Consider the following 14,747-nt stretch of genomic DNA (forward strand, 5'->3'; position numbering starts at 1 on the left):
AGGCTGAGGGAGCCAGCGTTTGTCCGCAGACAGCTTCCGGGTCATGTGGTCAGCATGACAAAGCTGCTTCTGGCGAACCAGAGCAGCGCACGGAAATGCCGTTTAACTTCCCGCCGGAGCGGTCCCTATTTATCTACTTGCACTTTGATGTGCTTTCGAACTGCTAGGTGGGCAGGAGCTGGGACCGAGCAATGGGAGCTCACCCCGTTCCAGGGATTCAAACCACCGAGCTTCTGACCAGCAAGCCCTAGGCTCTGTGGTTTAACCCACAGCGCCACCTGGGTCCCTACCAGCAGCCATTCCTCCTCCGGTCACTGCTGTGGGTGTTTGACCTGACTGTTTGTCTCCAGGCATTGTGGTCATTTCCAAGGGATTCGCACATGGCAGGGTTAATGTTGCCAGCCTTCCTGTCATGTTAGCAGACATCACTGTAAAACAGAGTTGGGGTAGATCTAGACACATCAAAAAAAAACATTTCAGGAAAACGAGTTGAAGAGCTCATAATGGGAAATCACGTTGCTGAAGGATCAAACTCTACAGCGCCACCTGGTGTCACAGTGTTATAACGCATTTAAAACGCCTAAAAAAACAACAACACAAATGTAGTCAAGTCCTAGGTCTGCCAATGGACTGGTCCCTGCAGAGCACATCCTTGCGATCCATTTTGCCAGCTTTCATTTTGCGGACATGACCTTCTGTAAAACGGGAATTGTAGAAACCCACCTCAGAAGACTAGTGAGGATTAAATGTCTCAAGTCCTTTGGGGCATAATATCTTTACCCAAGCCTTAATGGAAAGAGCATGTTTTTTCTCTTGCTGGAGCTCATACATTAAACGGCGGAACAGGAAAAAGGAAATTGCTTGGTGGCAGGGTTTGAAGGAGACAACGGACAAATCTCCTTGCTCCTTCGGGGTAAAAGGTTTCCGTCTTTCAGCATATAATTCTTCTGGTGCCTTAAAGTACTCCTAGGTACACATTATGTTCCAGGGAATGTGCTAGACTTTATGCAGCAAAGAAGGGTTTTATGGGTCTTTCATATATTTTCAAAAGATTAAGTGCACCTGCATATCAAGGGGGGGAAAACTCCATCTGGAGGCAAGCGAGCATAGGTTCTTTGCACATTCAAAGAAGGAAGGAAAAGTTCTTTAGAACATTTAAAGGTGCATCACTGCCATCTAGCGGTTAATTGTAATCCGGTCGTTTCCAACTGCTTTGGTATTAAATGCAGGCACGCTACATTTTCCTGCGATGCGATCACAACCCCACGCCCTGTTGCACTTCAGCACTCTTATCTGCAGCTGGAAAACTTGTGCATGAGCCGCAGGCAGCCTGAACAAAATCTGGGATCCAAATATTGCTAACACATTGATCCCATTCCTGAAAGAAAGTAATCTGGAACCGGGAGAAACATGGACGGGGAGGAAGGATGTTGAAAGCACTCCAAGGTCAGCGTGTGTGCATATTCTTAAATGTCTTACATTTAATTCAGTGCTTCTCAAACCTTTGGAACTGATTCCACACCCCTTTCCAAATAATGTAGGGTTTATCCAAAACTGTAAAAAGGTGAAGGGTAAAGGGACCCCTGACCATTAGGTCCAGTCGTGACCGACTCTGGGGTTGCGCGCTCATCTCACATTATTGGCCAAGGGAGCCAGCATATAGCTTCCAGGTCATGTGGCCAGCATGACAAAGCCACTTCTGGCGAACCAGAGCAGCACATGGAAATGCTGTTTACCTTCCCGCTGTAGCAGTTCCTATTTATCTACTTGCATTTTGACATGCTTTCTAACTGCTAGGTTGGCAGGAGCTGGGACCAAGCAATGGGAGCTCACCCCGTCACAGGGATTCAAACCGCTGACCTTCTGATCAGCGCCACCTGGGTCCCCCATCCAAATCAGTAGTTTGTAGATTCGTCCAGAAATGTGCATTTGAAGCTATTTGCTGGTGGAGAGGGAGCCATTTATCTCAGGAATGGAGTATACCAGACAGAGTCCACCTCTTTCCTTCAGCACACTGCATGTGAATGGGGAGCCAATGGCTAAATCGCCCATAGATAGCTTGGTTCTGTGTCAGTGTTTTGTATGCAGCAGAGCAGCTCCCTTTGAAAGCCAGTCCTTGGCACAAGACATCTGAGGGCGAGGGAAATTCCACGTGGGACCCCACAATGGGTGCGGAAGCTCCTTGAAGGCTCACAGGAGGCCAGGCATGATTTCAGATCGGTCCTGGTCATGTCTTCTGGCCCTCGGCAGGGCTGTGGGGCTTGCAGGTGTGTGGGGCTATTTCTGGTGACACGGTTCTCGTGGCTTTCCGAGCGCCATGAGCCACCCAGCCCTGCTCCCCACCCTGTGTAGACCCGCCACAAACTTCAAAATATCAAAATAACACAAGCACTGGGCTGAGAGAGAGAGGAGTGTGTTTTGCAAAACGTATCCATCATTCAAGAAGAACACCAACCAATGATTTAGCAAGCATGGAAGAAATACAGCATTGCAAAGGAAAGAATTTAGACTTAAATATGTGAGTTTAAAATGAAAGTTAACTGACAATTAAGTTCCAGGTGCTACTTTTGCTGCACTTCAAAGGCCTCAGCAGCCTGGCCTTAAATACAGTTCAGAGGAGATGGGGTCCTCTCACTAGGCTAGATGGCATACAGTGGGTTCCCCCATTTATTTTTCCTTCAGAGGAGGCTGAGAGCAGCAAAAGACCCAGCCCAAGAAGACATTTTGGCTCCTGAGGTGGCCCCCAAAATGGAACCCCCATCCCCACCAGCGTAAAAGGGATCAGGGAAGGTCTACAACAGTAACCAGGTGCAGGGCCGTCTTAAGCATATCTGGCGCCGTGGTGCGAAGATCCCTCCGGCGCCCCCCCCCCATATTTCCCAGAGTTGTTGACCTTTTTAGGGAGCTGACACCACACTTACATATTATCTCTGCTTGGGGAAAGAAAACAGGAAACATAAACAAACTATTTTTGTTGCCTGTTTATTGTGTGCCGAGGTCCCCAAACCACCCATCAAAGTAAAACACACTCCACACATACAAGCCTGTGATTTACACATGGTTTACAAGCCATAAGGAACACCATTTCAGATAAAACCACAGCGGACTTTGCTACCAAACTCTGCCATTTTGTCCTTACCCACAACCACTTCAAATTTGGTGATGACCTGTTCCTCCAGATCAGCGGCACAGCCATGGGCACCCGCATGGCCCCACAGTATGCCAACATCTTCATGGCAGATTTAGAACAACGCTTCCTAAACTCCTACCCACTCAAACCTCTCTTGTACCTGCGATACATTGACGATATTTTTGATTATCTGGACACATGGTCAACAGACCCTGGAAACCTTCCACCAGACATTCAATGACTTTCACCCCACCATCAACCTAACTATGAACCAATCTATGCAAGAAATACGTTTTTGGACACTACTATAAAAATACAGGATGGGCGTATAGACACCACCTTATACCGAAAACCAAATGACTGACAAACATATCTACATGCTTCTCAGCAGCGGCTTTCCAGGAGATGCTGGGGATTGAACCTGGGCCCTTCTGCATGCAATGCAGATATTCAACCACTGAGCTACATTCCTTCCTCCAAATATATACAGTCATTTCTACACAATAGGAAGTTCATTTACACCAAGTCAGATCATTGGTCCATCTCTCAGTAATGCCTACACTGACCGGCAGGTTTTCATAAAGGTGACATTTCCACCCCTGCCTGGAGATGCCAGGGATTGAGCCTGGGACCTACTGCATGTAAAGCAGATGCTTGGCCACTAAGCTACAGCCCTGCCCAGTATTCTAAGGTCATTCAAATGATTTTAAAATTTACACATACTGATGCCAGGTTCGGGATGCAAAAAGGTTTACTAGGTAGGGAGAATCCCGTGAAATATAGGAAGTCATTTTTAAATAAATGCACCTACACTACAAGTGTACCATGCATACAAATATTAAGTGAACAAATGCAGAAAATAAGAAGTAACTGCTGCAAAGAAAATTTCCGCGTCAAAACACTGTAAAATATTGGGAAAGCCCGAGAGTAGCTTTTGCCAACCTGGTGCCCTCCAAATAACACATTCAGATGATGCTGGGTCTGATGGGAGTTGTACCCCAAGTCTTCCAGGGGGGCACTAATTTGGGGGAGGCTGCCTTGTATCATGTTGCTGTTTCTTTTTTTAAAAGCCAAGCATTTTTTACTCCGAGCAGCTGTGCTCATACTTGCTTTCTGCTACTCCAGGGACTCAGACCTGCTTCTCTTGGACCTCCAGAATATCCTGGCTGGGACAGAGGGCTGGCTGGGTTAATTTTCTCGGCAGGATCACAGTGCACAGAACATCAGAGGGCGCCGCACTGCTGGCTGGCTGGCTGGCGGGCACACGGGAACAGCGCGCCTGTGGGCTCTGCCGGGGGCACGCGCTCAGCGCGCCTGTAGGCTGTGCCGGGCGCTGCAAGGCTGTGGTTGGCGGGCGGGCGTAGCAGTGCGGCGCCCCTGGCGCATTGCGCCACCAAGCCTTGCCCTAGAGCTGGCCCTGACCAGGTGGGAAGAAAGGTCAACATAGGGATATCTCAGTCAGTAAAACATGAGGCTCTCAGGGTTGCGGGTTCAAGCCCACTTTGTTCAAAAGTTCCTGCATTGCAGGGGGTTGGACTAGATGACCCTCACGATTCCCTTCCAACTCTATAATTCTATGATTCCATGACATCAGGATCTGCTGCCCAGGTGGACCCTACCGCCTGAGACATTTGCTTCACTTTTGTCTCATGGGTAGGCTGGCCCTGAGCAAAAGAAAAAAGCTGGGGACAGCAATGTTGCCAAGTCCTCTTCCCCAGTCTCCAGGAAGTTCCAGCTGCTAGCACGACTTTGGCAAAATCTAGGGGTGTTAGTATCTTTCTCGGTTTGTCATTAACAATAGTCAGAAAACCCATTTGGGCCACTGCAGGAGACCCCAAACCTATGCTTGACAAAGATTTCCAGCTGGTGTCTCTTTCCACAAGGCTGGGCAGCTTGATTCTCACAGTTTGTCCTGTTTTATATTATTGAGTTAGTCCAAAGCATCTTACAATCAAAAGCAACGAAAGGTAAAAAGAACCATAATACTATGCTATGATTTGTAATTGCACTTGAGCAACACTCAGTATCTATCTCCTCCTATCTAACGGCCCTGTTCTATGGTCTGCTCCACGGTCCACACAAATGTCTGACGGAGTTTTGGGAGAAGGAGTCAGAATGTTGCAAACCAGGTTGCGATCTACAAAAAATAGCTCCGGGGTTCTGTTTTGATATTATGCATACTACCGAATTTGTGTGTATACTTTTGGTAGTGCCATTTCATGGTGGATAAGCCACATGTTTCTTTTCAAATTTGCTAGTGTAAACTGAACTTTCCCCAAAAAAGGTTTCCGAGGAAATGTACTTGTAGCCAAGATTTCAGATACCACAGGGGCTGCATAACTGAGGAAGGCAGGTCATATCTGACACAGCTTGGTTTGGAAGACGAGCCAGAGTAAAGAAAATATCACAAAGGAAGCAGCTGAGAGCTGGACAACTCAGCAGAGGGACATGATGGAGAGAGAGCAGAAAGTGGCCAAGTGATGTGGGGAAACTAATGGCCCACAGAGTGGGAAGCAGAGAAAATGGTCTAATCCCATGCCAGATGCCCTGCCTCCCTTCATAGCTTCTTAAGTAAATGCAGAAGGCTGTGGGACCCCGGATTGTGGAAGGAGCTCTCAAGCACACAAAATTTAATTTTCCACTGAAATCAAACTTTAAGCCACCAGGCCCCTAAACCATGCAGCCTTGTCTCCAGCTGTCACAAGAAACCCAAATCATCCGCACAAACTTCAGCAAGCCTTTTCCTGCTCCACTGTGAAACACGCTGGCTGAGGTTTCGATTCACTTACAACAACAGCGGCCACATTTCCCTCCGTTCCTCTGCATTCAGGTTATTCTGGATGTAAACTGGCAGGGGGAGGGGCTTGCTGGGAGCAGATCCATGCACTTTTCCTGGAAATAGTTGGGAAGGTGCTCTGGAATAGGCAAATCAACCCACCCTGTTGTGACTGTTGGGTGGGGCGTAGGGAAGGTTGATTTCAAGGGGATAGGGTTGCTAACACATACACAAGCCACCCATCATTTCTCCTCCCAACCCAATGAAAATGAGTGCAAGATGGACATCGATTCCAAGGAAAGGGGGTAGATTTAGTCTTGAGGGTGGGAATAAAAAGGGGGGGAAGATCTTGAAAATTGATTATGAATATTTTTGGGTAAAAGGGTAGAGAATATTGGGCAATAAAGGTAAAGAGAAGTATGAAGGGTAAACGGTTAAAAAGAAGTTGTAAATTGGAAGAAAGAAGGTAATCTTAGATTTGAAAACTGCAATAATTAGTGATTAATAAGGAACTCAAGAAGGGGAAATGGGAAAGTCCGAAATGTTTAGATTAGAAATTGGAAAATGTGATTATGTCTTATGTCTTTTTATTTTTATTTTGGGTTTTTTCTTTCTATTTTTCCTTCACTCTTCTATACAAAATGAATAAGAATTATTTAAGAATAAGGTTATGAAATGGGGGACAAGACGTAATTTCATGATGTCTAGCTAAGATTTGGAAATGGTAAGAGTTAATTATTAATAAGGACTGTAAGAAGGGGAACTGAAAAAGTTTGAAGAAATAATATTGTCATTTTTGTTTTTTGTATTTTTGTATTTCTTTTTTTAATTTTTATTTTTTTCTTTTTCTTTTCCCCCTCTATGTAAAATTCAATAAAAAATATTCAAAAAGAAAGAAAGAAAATGAGTGCAAGATGATTGAGTAAAAAAACACACAAATATTTATTGCGGAAAGAGACTCCTACTGTGTTAACTGTCGCTTGCTCACAAAACAAAAGACAGCAAAAAATGAAAAGCTCCTTGAAATGTACTCGGAGTCGAGAGTGAATTTCATGCTCTTTATTCAGCTCATAGTCATCAAGGAGAAGAGGAGAAGAAGAATGGCTCTTTTCCCCAAACCATCTGCTTATATACATTATTTACACAATGGGCCTTGCGTGATTGGCTACTTCAGGGCTACACCTGTGGGCCAATTATATTGTGGATTGACTTCTGCCAGCCGCCTGATTGGCTGCTCCAGCAGGCCAATCAGGTTGCGGATTCACTTCCACCTGGAGTTGGATTGGGTAGCTCCCGCTGATTCTGAATCCTATTGTTCTAGGATTCAGCTCAGTACATAACACTCCTCCAAGTAGGAATCACTCCCTGTTGCTTCTCTTATGACCTATGACTAGGAGGTCCGGCTTTCGAGGAAACAGCTCTGAGCATGCTCAGAATGTATGTCTGATCCTGGTAGGGCTGCAAGGGCCTCAGTCCTCCCAGTCAATGCAGTGAACGTGGATTGCCTTCATAAAATGAGCCAGGGAGACGCTCCTCTCTGGAGCTAAAAAACTGGTAGTCCTCCTAGAGACTCATAAGAGGGATCTCTTCACCACAGCCATTCTTTTTGATTAGGATTGACTAAGTGGCGCAGAAAGCTGATGGACATAAATTGTTGTTGTTTAGTCGTTTAGTCGTGTCTGACTCTTCGTGACCCCATGGACCAGAGCACGCCAGGCACTCCTGTCTTGCACTGCCTCCCGCAGTTTGGTCAAACTCATGTTCGTAGCTTTGAGAACACTGTCCAACCATCTCATCCTCTGTCGTCCCCTTTTCCTTGTACCCTTCATCTTTCCCAACATCAGGGTCTTTTCCAGGGAGACTTCTCTTCTCATGAGGTGGCCAAAGTATTGGAGCCTCAGCTTCACGATCTGTCCTTCCAGGGAGCACTCAGGGCTGATTTCCTTCAGAATGGATAGGTTTGATCTTCTTGCAGTCCATGGGACTCTCAAGAGTCTCCTCCACCACCAGAATTCAAAAGCATCCATTCTTTGGTGATCAGCCTTCTTTATGGTCCAGCTCTCACTTCCATACATCACTATTGGGGAAAACCATAGCTTTAACTATACAGACCTTTGTTGGCAAGTTGATGTCTCTGCTTTTTAAGATGCTGTCTAGGTTTGTCATTGCTTTTCTCCCAAGAAGCAGACGTCTTTTAATTCCGTGACTGCTGTCACCATCTGCAGTGATCAAGGAGCCCAAGAAAGTAAAATCTCTCACTGCTTCCATTTCTTCCCCTTCTATTTGCCAGGAGGTGACGGGACCAGTGGCCATGATCTTGGGTTTTTTGATGTTGAGCTTCAGACCATATTTTGCACTCTCCTCTTTCACCCTCATTAAAAGGTTCTTTAATTCCTCCTCACTTTCTGCCATCAAGGTTGTGTCATCAGCAGATCTGAGGTTGTTGATATTTCTTGCAGCAATTTTAAGTATAAAACACGTGTGGGACAGGAAAAACTGAGGTGCTTTTTTGTGTGGGGGTGGCTCTTACAATTTTTTTATGACAATGTATTTTATGATGGTGGTGGTTGGACAGTGCAAAAGAAAAAAAACAGGAAGCTTGTGTGCATAATAAGCAGTGCCAGTTCAACAATAAATCTCTGTCTGGAAGCACCCTCTGGTCCAATATGGGATATCAGTGATCTTTGCCAACATCTGTAAGAAATCCAAATATCTGTTTACACACCCCTTTTTATTTAGTCTGCCTGTGCCAGCTTTCAGAATACATGAATTCAGAGGAGCATGTAAAAAGACATCCAAACAGAATAAAAACATTCAATAAATAAATAAATAAATAAATAAATAAATAAATAAATAAATAAAAGAGCCTATCAGTCAAGCAGACAAAATACATTCAAAACCCCACCCTTCTGCTGGCTTAATCACATTTCAAAATGACCTTAATAGATTAGACAACTGGGCCAAAGCGAACAAGATGAATTTTAACAAGGAGAAATGTAAAGTACTACACTTGGGCAAAAAAAAAAATTAAAAAATGAAAGGCACAAATACAGAATGGGAGACACCTGGCTTGAGAGCAGTACATGTGAAAAGGATCTAGGAGTCTTGGTAGACCACAAACTTGACATGAGTCAACAGTGTGATGCAGCAGCTAAAAAAGCCAATGCAATTCTGGGCTGCATCAATAGGAGTATAGCGTCTAGATCAAGGTAAGTAATAGTACCACTGTATTCTGCTCTGGTCAGACCTCACCTGGAGTACTGTGTCCAGTTCTGGGCACCACAGTTCAAGAAGGATACTGACAAGCTGGAACGTGTCCAGAGGAGGGCAACCAAAATGGTCAAAGGCCTGGAAACAATGCCTTATGAGGAACGGCTTAGGGAGCTGGGTATGTTTAGCCTGGAGAAGAGAAGGTTAACGGGTGATATGATAGCCATGTTCAAATATATGAAAGGATGCCATATAGAGGAGGGAGAAAGGTTGTTTTCTGCTGCTCCAGAGAAGCGGACACGGAGCAATGGATTCAAACTACAAGAAAGAAGATTCCACCTAAACATTAGGAAGAACTTCCTGACAGTAAGAGCTGTTCGACAGTGGAATTTGCTGCCAAGGAGTGTGGTGGAGTCTCCTTCTTTGGAGGTCTTTAAGCAGAGGCTTGACAGCCATATGTCAAGAATGCTTTGATGGTGTTTCCTGCTTGGCAGGGGGTTGGACTGGATGGCCCTTGTGGTCTCTTCCAACTCTATGATTCTATGATTCTAATCATAAAAGCTAGCACCAGAGAAAGAACTATTTCCAAGGGGAGCTCCAGAAGTCCGTTCCAGGTGACAAGAAGGCTTGTTTCTTGTTTCCTTTCTGCCTGAACTAGACACATTTGTTGCAAAACATTGATGTAAGGTAGCCAAAGCATGGCTGAGAACCTCTGGTTGTCTTCTGATGACGTTTTCATTAAGCAGAATTTTCTGCAACTCACATTATCCTTGACCACCAATTGAATTTGTAGTCCAACATAGCTGGGTTAGGCAAGGCTGCTCTATGTCCAGCCTCCAGTTATGGCCAGGCACTGTATAAGCTCCAATACAGGAGGAAGATACACCACATGACAACTGATGACCTGCCACTGTGTGATTTCATGCTGCAGACAATTGTAGCTGAGGAAATAGAAAGGAAGGAATTCTGTGGGGCCCAACAAGAAGTATCAAGAGCAAGCGATGCACATTTCCCTATCACAGCCTTCTGCAGGCCTTCCTGTCAGGAACAAGCAGAAATACCTGAAAATAGTCCAGGGTATGCCTACCAACTTCATCAAAGAACCCTATGAATTGAGATGGCAATGTATATTCCACAAAGTTAGTTGCCTGAAGGAAAGAAACAAACATCTATGCAGCCCTATGATCTTTCTTTCCCATTGCAGCACTGCAGGGGTTTTGTTTAGTTTTTAATCCAAATCTATGGTTTTTGGGACAGAAGGAGATGAGGACAGTAGGAAGCCCCAGAAGCCCTGATCTATGGAAGCTAGGACCCACAGCTCTTTATATCCTGCCTATCACCTGCTGTGGGTGCTTCTGGTGCCTGCTGAGATCATTTCTTACATTTTTCTAAAATTCAACTGGATGTTGTAATGGATTAAGCAGGAGAGATCCAGAAGGATGGGTTAGGAGGCAAACTGGGTTGCGATAACCATAACCTGCTTGATTTGGGTATTATGGCAAGCAAAATTTACCATGAACCATGAAAAACAGGTGGAACACAGGAAGTCTGTGGTTCACACACCCAAACTAAACTATTGCTGTTACTGTAGATACTGTAACAAAACAAAAAACCCACACGTTTGTGTCCGCATGCACACACAGAGGGGGAGGCAAATATTTTTATTATGAAGCATCCTGTTAAAGTCAACTGCCCAATAGCTTTCAAATTAAAGACACAAACTGAGAAATGACATAACATGGACACTGGTACCAGAGCCTGCAATAAACCCAGATGCCAACTTTGCTGCCACATACACCCGGACAACACCATTACTGGCCCCAACAACATCCAACATACCATCTCAGGACTATTTAATTGCTCATCTTCTAACATTGTGTATGCCATCAAATGCCAACAGTGCCCTTCAGCTCTCTATATTGGACAAACAGGCCAAACCCTACGCCAAAGGATAAATGGACATAAATCTGACATCAGGAACCACAAGACAGAGAAACCAGTAGGAGAACACTTCAATCTCCCAGGACATTCTATACAAGATCTCAAAGCAGCTGTTTTATTACAGAAAAATTTCAGAAACAGACAGGAAAGAGAAATTGCTGAATTGGGACTCATTACCAAGCTTAAAACCACGGAGCCACCTGGGATGAATAAAGACATTGGATTCTTATCTCATTATGCATGATCAAGCTTTCTTTAGCCTCAGCCCTTGCTTTTCCCCCCAGGACCTATTGCAGTCATCAGCAGTCGTTAACTGCCATCAACAGGTTTACCACTCCTACAGCCCATCACCCATTCCCATCACCCCCCACCCACCCTCTGAATATATATAAGGGTCTGGTTGCTTCTGTTTCAAGTGTATCTGACGAAGTGTGCATGCACACAAAAGCTCATACCAAAATAAAAACTTAGTTGGTCTTTAAGGTGCTACTGAAGGAATTTTTTTATTTTGAGAAATGAATGATACTTTTAAGCAGCCAGATGTGCAGAAACTGTAAGAAATCTTTGCGCCTGTTCAGCTGTCTCCTAAACATTAAATTCTGGACCAACGTAAGATACCAGGAATTGATCAAATAACCTAAGGCTTTGCCTATATATTTAAGAGTAGTTGGTGACTGAGGCAAACGGATCTTTGTTTCTTAATGTGACCAAAATTTAAATCCAGTCTTGCTAATCAATGCATGAGTGGCTTCTCTCCCTTGTAATTATCTATGGTGATTACTAAAGCTATACTAAATTAGATTCATTACACTTCTGATGGGAAAAGTAGATGAGCTCTGGCAAAGTTAGCTAATGTTCTGTTTGGGTTTTTTAAAAAAATCTCTCTGAGCACAAGCAGTATTTTTGAACTCTACCATTTTCTTTCTTACAACTTGATATGTATGACCTCTAAAATCCACCACCGATACTTTTAGTCCATTATAAAGGGAATTAAGTAATGTCTCACAAGTATGAGATTACAAGAAGCCTATGGAATGAGGGGTACAGAGCTGAAATTGCTATGGAGATAATTTCACCTTCTTGCAAGACTGTTTTCTAGCCCCTGTGGCGAGGGGGGGTGGAGCAGAAATTGACAAGGAAATGGGCCAAACCTGCCTGTGGCTGAAGCTAAATATTTTCAGCACGATACATACATTGATTGTTCTCTGTCCTGCAGAAATGACAGAAATAAAGCACTTTGGCAAACGCTTCCACATGGTTTGAAAGCAGAATTGTAGCCATCCAGCTCATACAGTGATTCCAGATTTTATCTTACAATCTGTCTTCTATCATCTACCCACCCACCCTATTGAGGAATTATTAGATAGATGGGTGGATGGGTGGGTGGAGAGAGTGCTTTGGCACAGTTATGAAATTAGTCTGAAGGCAGAATGTATCATTTTGCGCTGTGGCTTCTCATTACACACTGCTAGTGTAATAATAATAAATAATAACAATAATAATTTATTACTTATACCCCACCCATCTTGCTGGGCCTCCCCAGCCACTTTGGGCAGCTTCCAACAGAACATTAAAAACAGAATAAAACACCAAGAATTAAAAGCTTCCCTAAACAGGGCTGCCTTCAGATGTCTTCTAAAAGTCACATAGCTGTTTGTTTCTTTGACATATGATAGCATTCCACAGGGTGGGCGCCACTACCAAGAAGGCCCTCTTCCCTGTAACCTCACTTCTTGCAGCGAGGGAACTGCCAGAAGGCCCTCAGAGCTTGGACCTCAGTGTCCGGGCATAACGATGGGGGTGGAGATGCTCCTTCAGGTAGGCTGGGCCAAGGCTGTGTAGAATGACAATGGAACCAGGACAGATTCCTGCAAGTTCCCTGCCCACATTAACACAGTTCAGCCATGGGTGGAACTGCATAACTTGTTTACTGAGAGCAACAAGAACATTGGAAACTGTGTCTTTTATGCTTGTGAGTATTGCAAGGGGCAAATGCACTTGCTCAAAGATTTAGGGCTATGGCGTGGCAGATATAGCTGTTACTGTCCTTCAGTTGATGTCTCATCAATAAAACAACCGAAATGATCTGCAGGGATCATCTGCATCTAAATTATGCCTAAGTAAATCTGGTTCACACAGGAGTGATTCTCAGTGGAGCACCAATGTGGACGCTGAGGGAAAGTTGAACGTGAATCTCTAATATCACAGAAACGGCAAAGCCTTCCCAGCAAATACATTTAGATCCCTGCCTGACTGGCTTTAAATCCTACTTAAATTGCATCGGGAAATTGAAACGGCATCCTTGCTGCTTTGGCATTAAAGTTAAGTCACAACCAACCTTTGAGGATGAGTCTGCGCACACACACACACACACCCTTTCGCATCTGTTTGGTACAGCCTTATGAAACCTGAACCATATCATCCCTGACCACTGGTCATCATGCTGGCTGGAGCTGGAGCCCCAAAGCATCAGAAAGGCCTCGGCTTCCCCACCCCAGATTTAAAGGCAGATACCCAGGTGGCGCTGTGGGCTAAACCACTGAGCCTAGGGCTGGCTGATCAGAAGGTTGGCGGTTCGAATCCCTGCAACGGGGTGAGCTCCTGTTGCTTGGTCCCAGCTCCTGCCAACCTAGCAGTTCGAAAGCACGTCAAAGTGCAAGTAGATAAATAGGAACCGCTACAGCGGGAAGGTAAACGGCATTTCCATGTGCTGCTCTGGTTTGCCAGAAGCGGCTTTGTCATGCTGGCCACATGACCTGGAAGCTATACACCGGCTCCCTCGGCCAATAATGCGAGATGAGCGCGCAACCCCAGAGTCGGTCACGACTGGACCTAATGGTCAGGGGTCCTTTTATTCTGGGAAAGTATCCAGCCGCAACCCCAGAGTCGGTCACGACTGGACCTAATGGTCAGGGGTCCCTTTACCTTTAAAAGATAGGTCTTTGCTTTGTTAGTATTCCTACAGTTGCACAGTTCTGATCATTTGCCCCCTACTCTAGCTGTAGAGACCAGGCTATGGGCTAACCAGCTCCACAAACAGACATGGGTGTCCTGCCAGTCTAAGCTGTGCACAAACACTTGCAGCCACAGAAGCCACTTGAGTCTCCAGTGACCAGTTGGAGCCCAAAAGCACCCACCCAAAAGCAAGGGGAGCGCAACACCTTCCAGACATAGCTGCCAAGTTATCCCTTTTTTTAAGGGATTTTCCCTTATGCTGAATAGGCTTCCTCGCGAGAAAAGGGAAAACTTGGCAGCTATGCTTCCAGAACAGGCCGTGCCCTCGCCACCAGACATGGGAACCACTGGTAGCACTTCCATTTTCTGAGAGGAATTCAGGCTGCTTAACACCTGGACATCCTCTCCTCATTCCCCAAACTGGGCAACAAGAGTACCGCAACAGACAAGAGATGTTACAGTCCACTCCTTGTGCCTTACCTGGGTAGATTCTTCTTGTTCCTCTCTGCTGGAGGCAGGTGGTGCTAACAGACCAGGGCCCATAGCAGCTGTGCTCCTTCTGAGCCCTGGGGAAATCATGGTAAAAGCAGGCACAGGTGTCTGCAACCAGGAACAGGTGAGTCCAGTCTAGTGGGCCCTTCTAGGAAGCCAAGCTCTCTTGCAGAAGCAAACTACCTCAGGAGTAGCACAGGTAGAGACAGCAAGCAATAGTCTTTAAAGTGAACTCCTCACACT

Source organism: Zootoca vivipara, chromosome 5 (genome assembly GCF_963506605.1).
Source record: "Zootoca vivipara chromosome 5, rZooViv1.1, whole genome shotgun sequence".
In the NCBI taxonomy this organism is placed as follows: domain Eukaryota; kingdom Metazoa; phylum Chordata; class Lepidosauria; order Squamata; family Lacertidae; genus Zootoca; species Zootoca vivipara.